Source organism: Phallusia mammillata, chromosome 4 (assembly GCF_965637545.1).
Source record: "Phallusia mammillata chromosome 4, kaPhaMamm4.hap1.1, whole genome shotgun sequence".
In the NCBI taxonomy this organism is placed as follows: domain Eukaryota; kingdom Metazoa; phylum Chordata; class Ascidiacea; order Phlebobranchia; family Ascidiidae; genus Phallusia; species Phallusia mammillata.
In genome coordinates this window covers 952,492-960,274 of record NC_137255.1, presented here as the reverse complement: position 1 = coordinate 960,274, position 7,783 = coordinate 952,492, and the positions used below count along the sequence as shown (strand labels likewise).

General features: G+C 37.1%; 1 long non-coding RNA gene across 2 annotated transcripts in view; it reads right to left on the bottom strand.

Moving 5' to 3' along the window:
• LOC145222861 (uncharacterized) overlaps positions 1–7,783 on the bottom strand; it is a 31,686-nt gene that overhangs the window by 20,958 nt on the left and 2,945 nt on the right. For both annotated transcript variants that reach the window (XR_013859391.1, XR_013859390.1), the window contains exon 6: positions 7,389–7,542. This is a non-coding gene — a long non-coding RNA (uncharacterized LOC145222861). The remainder of the gene's footprint in view (positions 1–7,388; positions 7,543–7,783) is intronic.

Genomic DNA, 7,783 nt, shown 5'->3' with positions numbered 1-7,783 from the left:
CAAACGGGATCCGCGGTCCTTTAGGCCAAAGGTCGGCAACCGCCGGTCCGCGAGAAGTTCGTTACGGGGCCGCATAATTTTTCGGGTTAAATGCTTTTGAAACATTTTGCCCATGTATCCCGTAGATAATAAACTAAATTAAGCGTTTTTATTGCTAAATATTTGTAGTTTTTTGATGGCCGGTCTGCGATAAAATTGTAGTTTTTAAAACGGTCCGCAGTGCAAAATGGTCCCCGACCCTGCTTTAGGCGTTTAGGGTATTTTGCGGGGATCCCGAAAATGTGGAAGTAATTCTACATTTATATTTGGCGTCAGTTCGTGCAACTGAATAAGTTGAAATCAAAGTGAAAGTGAGGATCGACCGTCTCCATTGCCAAACAATAGTTTTATTGCATGACAACCAGCAAAAATGCAATTGTTCGCGCACAATTGTAATGTTTTTGTATTGTCTGTGATGTCAGATTTGGATCATTGTTATGCGTAATTTTGCATAACCAGCTAAAATCCTGCAATCAACTTTAGTTTTTCTGAAATACACTTGCGGATCGCGCCCTCGAAGTAATGGCAAAGAGACCGTTTAGAAAAAATAACGAAAAAGTTTGAGAAAAACTGGGTTCACGCAACCGAGCTAAATTTTGTCAGAGATTGTGTTTCATAAAATATCGCAACCCTAGTGTATATGCACTGCGTAACTGCAGCGCCCCTATTTCTATTTGACTATACGATCAATTAAAAAGCTAATTTTATTTGTTTCGAATCGCAAATTGCACAATCTCTACTTCGTTGGATCAGTAGCCATCCACCAGTCGAAACCGGGCACTGCGACTTCGTCGGTGCAGAAAATATAGAGTGAGCACCGCCGCTCCAAGAGTAAATAAAAGAAACAAAGAAAGAGCATCGTGGCTCCAATAATGCCGATAAAAGAGAGGTGGCGTTGTCGATGCCGTAATGCTATGTCAAAAAGTTACGTATGTTTAAATGTAAACAAGCAAACTTTTGAATAGTGCAAGTTTAAAATTTACTATTGAGGTGTAAAAAGTGTATCTAGATAAACTTTCTTTTGTATCCTAATACATTTTTCATTTAATACATTACACTTAATATGAAAACAAACGTTTATCTTTTGAAAACGCATCTCTTCTTATTAGAGCCCCGCCCCGCCATTGTTTCATTCAAGCAAAAAAAAAAAAAAAAACAGCTAAAATACGGGCTACTTTAAAATACGCAATCTACCTACAAAACGCATAAAAATAAAAACGGTTTAGGTTATTAGAGTCGAGGCATAAGTTTGTAACTACAATACCATTGTACTTCAATCGTACATACTCCTTTAGGGAAAATATTCTTACAGACAGCAACATGCTGTACCATACGATGTTTAGTACCACTACAAACGTTTAACAATTCGTGCGCGTTAACACGGCCATGGAAGGAAAAACACATTCAACTGAAATAAAAAAACAACGGTGAAGGAAAGCCGCCTAAAGTCAGGTGAGCTTTACTGCTGCGAAATAACTAAACCCCGCGTTTTAAACTGAATCAAGTTAAGATTTGAATACCACAATCCAAATTAGTTTCATATATGTTCGCACAATATAAAAGCATATGAGATTCAAACTTGACAAGACAAGACTCCCCTTAACAAAGATCGACAATCTAACTTCTACTTTTCTGTGCACAGGAAACATAGTGTGGAAAACAAACCAATGATAGTTTTGTTCATGAGACTAAAAATGTAGGCAAATGCTTTCGTCATATGTTGCATTGTATTTTGTAAACTTCACTAGTGCTTTATTTGGGACATTTCAAAGCAAGCTCTGAAATGCGTTGATTTAAGGTTCGTATAAAAAATACATCTTAGGGCATGCACTTTAGTTTCAGGTTGGCTTGTGGCAGTGCGAGAGGTAAAAATAGTCGAGGAGCAAACTCGAGCTTGCTTTCTCGCTACGTCACATGAAGCTTGGGGTTAGTTGCAGGGCACTGAGGCGTGAAAAAGGCTAGATTTAAAGATAGCTGAACTTTTACAACTATTGAAACATGTTACGCACACAGTTTTCTTCATGAGACAAACTTTACTAAATTAATTCTCAAAACACACCACATCCGACGCAATTCAACCATTAGTTGTAAACCCATTAAGTTCAGATTTAAACACCTTATTCCGTATTAATTTGGATGTGTTTACATTTGACTTCGTCATAGGCTTTGTTTCCATGAATTTGTTTACAATGTCCATGAAATTGAAATTCGGTTTTGCTTGTAGCAGTGTGAGAGATAGAAAAAATGTCTAGGGTCAAAACCTGCAACCTCGCCACGTCACAAGGCGCAACAACAAAAACTGGAATGTTTGGGGCTCGCTGAAGCGCACTGGGGCGTGAAGGGAAGCAGAACCGGAGATGGCTGAATGTGCAAGGTTCGCAACAAAACATTACAATAACGTGCAAAGTTTTCTTAACAAGACAAACTTCACCAATTAATTCTCAAAACAAACCACATACGAAACACCACGCAAAAACTTGAAGTAAAAAAAGAACGCCTAAAGTTCGACTACTTAGGACGACAATCCTGTATCACCAGACCTTAAAAGGAAACGAAAAATGTTTAATTTCAAATGAAGCGACACAGGTTTATAAACGATCGCTTAAACCCCGAATACGCTTCAATGCTGCGTAATAACTTAACCACTAGTCGCAAACGCGTTAAGTTCAGATTTAAACACCTTATTCCGTATTAATTTGGATGTGTTTATATTTGACTTCGTCTTTGTTTCGATGATTTTTTTTGCAATGTCCATGAAATTGAAATTCGGTTTGGCTTGTAGCAGTGCGAGAGGTGGAAAAATTGTCTAGGATTAAAACCTGCGGTCTCAACACGTCACATTGTGAGGCAGAACTTAAGATGGCTAAACTTGCAAGGCTTGCAACAAATATTACAATGATGTATAACGTGCAAAGTGTTCATGAAAAAAGAAAAAAAATACTACGTTAATTTTCAAAATAAACTACATACGGAACTCCACGCAAAACTTACTGTAAATAGGCTAGACTAGTCTTTGTGACCCATGGCGCGAAAATGAAATAAATTTCTACGACGTTTAATATTTAAAAAATAAAAGGTACGTTTAAAATTCGAGTACTTCTGTATCACCGAAGCGATTCTGTATCACCGAACTTTAGTAGAAAACGAAACTGATAACGAAACGAAACAACCACAGGTTTAGAAACCATCAACCCCAAATGCGCTTTAATGCTGCGTATTAACTTAACTATTAATTACAAATTTTTATAAACGCATTAAGGTTCAGACATGAACATCATACTCCCTATAAAGTTTGATATCTTTTATTTAATGTAAGGTGTTTAATTTTTATCATAGTCTTTGTCTCAAGAAAATCAACAATCCAAAATCTGTCTTTCTATGCAGAAAACATAATGTAAATGTAAACGCATTGAAATTTGTGTATATATATGTGGCAAATTGTAATAGAATGCATTTTAGTATGTATTGCATTGTTGATTGAGGTCGTATTAACCACTTTACCACAAAATTACCAACCAAGTTTTAAAAATACATTGAAAAGTGGTAAAATATAGCTCTTAACATTTCGTAAGCGTTGTGACTTCAGGAATAGCATACTTGGCCTTCGTAGAAAACAAGGTATTTTAAAAAGCGCATTTAATTTTCGGCTTGGGGGGTAAAATAGGTAAAAATAGTCGAGGAGCAAAACTTGAGCTAGCTTTCTCGCTACGTCACAATAAGCTGGATTGTTTGGGGTTAGTTGAAGGGCACTGAGGCGTGCAAGGAAACAGAACCGGAGATGGCAGAACTTACAACTATTGACGCATACTACAATATAACGAGCATAGTTATCTTAATACGACCAACTTTACTAATTGATTCTCGAAACAAATCACATCCGGAATTCTGCGCAAAAACTTATTGTAAATAACCTAGACAACTGTTTGTAAATCATGGCGAAAAAAAACTTAAATTTCCACGACGTTTAACATTTAAAGTGAAAAAGTACGTTTAAAGTTCAAGTGCTTGGGACGACAATCTTGTATCACCTGACTTAGTAGGAAACGAAATATGTTTAATTTCAAATTGAACGACACAGGATTATAAATTATCGTTCAAACCCCAAATTCGCGTTAATGCTGCGTAATAACTTAACCACTAGTTGTAAACGCATTTAAGTTAAGATATGAACACCATATTTCGTAATCATTTTAATATCTTTCTATTTGATGTACGGGATGAAAGTTCATTGTTGGCTTTGTCTCAACGAAAATCTGAAATCCGCCTTTCTGTATAGGAAACGTTGTGTAACAAATAAACCTAATAAAATTTGTGTCTGCGTGGCAAATAATGATCAAACAGTATTCGCTGCATTGTTGGTTGGGGTAATTCTTACCAATTTACCAAAAAAATTCAACCAACTTTTTAAAAAACGTCGAAAGCTGGTCGAAATGAGCTTGTCTCATTTGGTAACTTTAAATCCTACAGTTTAAGTTGATAAAAAGCAAATATAAAATGAGAAACGCATGTTAGTGCTTCGACTAAACGACTTGGCAGTAGGAAAGTTAAAAAATTAATCGGGGGTAAAACTCACGGTCTCGCCACGTCACATGGCGCAACAATAAAACAAGAATGTCTGGGGTTAGTTGAACGTCACTGAGGCGTGAAGTAGGCAGCACCGGAGAAGGCTCGCAATTTGCAACAAAAACATATATTACAATGGTGTATAACGTGCAAAGTTTTCTAAATAAAAGACAGAACCGGAGATGGCTAAACTTACAATACTAACAGGCTTTAAAGGCAGGGTATAAATTTGCCACTTGTAACAAATTTACTGAAGTGTGTTCCAGGCACTGGCCATTGCTTGCCATACCCACCTTTAACACATTGAAGTCGTTACTGTGTCTATACAATTCTTTACGAAATTATCAGGACTAAGATTACCCACCGAATTTATGGCAGTTTTTTATGCGCGTGTCTCTTAGACGACCGCCCTACCACATTATTTTTATCACTGACTAAAAGGGCGAGTTCTGTCATCAACGTTTTGCTAGCATATTCAATGTTTGGGCAAATTGAAACAAAGTAAGTCAGTGATGGTTGTATCGTTGAAAGTCTGTTGTACATCAAACACGCAAAGACTTTTAAAGCATTTGTACGTTTTTCAGTTTGGCGTCGTTAAAGGCGTGTGACGTCTATGACGTAATATGTTTGACGTCATATAATAGCATGATATGAAACTATATCACTGGCAAGCACTTTTAACAATTATTATTTTTGAGCATTTCAAATAAAGCGCTCAGCTGTTTTATCTAATCTTGATATTCTCTGTGACATCCGAACATCAAACGCGAGAATTTCTCATTCTGTCTCTGTGCGCCATCCAGCGGTTAATTGTGGTTAGGTAAAAACTAAATTTGTTAGAAAAACAATACAGGAAGGAACATACCTACCAAAACAAACTCACGGTTTTTAGCATGGTGTACTTACGGAACCAGTGGCACCGATACTCGCTTCTGATTGGTCCTTGACTACCCACAATACACCTGACGTGTGACGTAGCTTCTCGGAACTTCGTGAAATACGGAAAATGCTGAGTAATAAAAATGTTTTGTCATTTGTGGGATTAGTTTAAAAATACGTACACAGCTACGAATAGGGCATATTTTCGTGCATAAAATCGTTTATACGTTTTAACAACATGTTGTCCTTATCTGAATTGTATTGCAGCGCAAAACCTGACATATACCAACTAAACATGAAAAAAGTTTTGAAACAATTGTTGTCATTATCAGGGATGTCTCAGAAACACGCAAAACCTGATATCAACGCTTTACACAGAAAAAACAAAAATAGAAATTTTTTTTATTTTACTTACAAAGTCTATTCAAGGCAATTTGGTTTATCACTGTGTTAGAGCGTTTTGTCGCCGATGACGCAGGTTTCAGTTCACATGGTGCGTCTGAAACAAGATCACTTGGAATGAAAATATCCATACAATATTATTAAATCTGACCCCAACCCCTTGACATAATTAAAACTTTAATATTGCTTGCCAACACCTGCACAATATTAATCACACTGCAAGTAGCGTCAGCCTTGCGTAATAGCGGAATTTATTTGGACATCGTGCCACTAGATGTTGCTATTGAGTCCATTTATTGTTTTTCTGGTGGCGGGTGCCATTGATTTGGCCTTCATACCACTGATAATGACATGAGCATTTGCCGAAACGTTTGAACAATAAAGCATGTCGCTTTTTATGGCTATTGAGCCGTTATTTTCATCATTAAATAGTCCAATTATTATTCTAACTTCCTCCGCCGCAATACAACGACTGTCTAGTTTTAGACTAAAAAACAACAAGGCGTATTTATACGTCACAAACGTAAGGTTGGTACTTTCGCGATAACTAACGTGTTTCACCAGCTTGTCGAAAGTTTCTTGCAGGTCAGGATATCGTTTGAAGTACTATAAACTTTAAACTAATATTGCGTCACATACAACTCACTGCATTAAATAGGTGACATATTGGAAACGTATAAAACATGTATATATTAAGAGCAAAGCCAGCCGCGTGTGCGCTTTGTTGCGTAAAAAAACAATGCAGTTTTGTAATAGGAATTACAGAGGAAATAAATGTTAAACATTGCAGTTTGTCGACAAATGTTGCCGATTGGAGTGAATACAGACAATACATGGTAAAAAATGTAATTTGCGATTTTAGTTGACGTTCGAGTTGGACCCTTTTTATCTTTTACAGTTCTGTCTTCTCGCCGATTTCGGCACGTGGGTCCACTGGGTTCCTATCTTGTAATGTATAATGCGGTGTTTGCGCACAAACATGCATTTATTTGGAACGCTAGCAGAAGGGCATGGCAGTACAATTGAGTTATGTAAAGCTGATAACCTGCAAGCTGTAGCATCATAATACGTAGCAACAAGAAAGATATTTATTATTTCATGACGTCATATAATATGCAATACCTAAAAAAATTAGAGTTTGGCGTCTGTGATTAAACTATAATATTGCTTACAAAAACCTACACAATATTTATCACACTGCAAGTAGCGCCAGCTTTGTGTAATAACGCAATATATTTGTGACATTCTGTCGCTAGATGGTGCTATTAGGTCATTTCAGTGGCTTTTTTATCTGACCGGCAACCGAACAGATTTTCAAATAATTTCTCTGTAATTAAACAGATTTCAAACAAAACCAAAAGCTGCATGTACCGATATGTACACGCGTTATATGGACGTTAACTGACAAACGCAAAGACAACCAAAAGCATCATATGTAAGAAAACCAAGCACATGCGCACCATCTAGCGGATGGGTACAGGCAAGTATTTCAGATGCACCAATACCTGCAGTTTGGACTGTCCTTGTATTTCTGTGACATGCAAATGGGCACAACAGCTGATTCTTCAACTGCGTCTGCCATCGCTTGCAGGGTACTTCCCCCATTCGATCCACATCCATCCAAACATTGTAACCGTGAGATTTAAGGTGGGTTTTCATCTAAACAAAATGTGTATTGTGCCAAAATGTGCCCAGTATCGGAAAAGGAGCTCGTTAAAAATCTGTGGTGCATCAAACACGCAAATATATTGATGTGGTCGAGTTTTAAAGTATTTTCCACTTGCAGCGTTTTTTTTTATCCCGAGCCTAATACCTTGTTTGGTTATTTCTGTCCGAGCACGATTTTATGACGATTTGACGTCGATAAAGGCGTGTGACGTCGCATTTAAATGAGGTAATA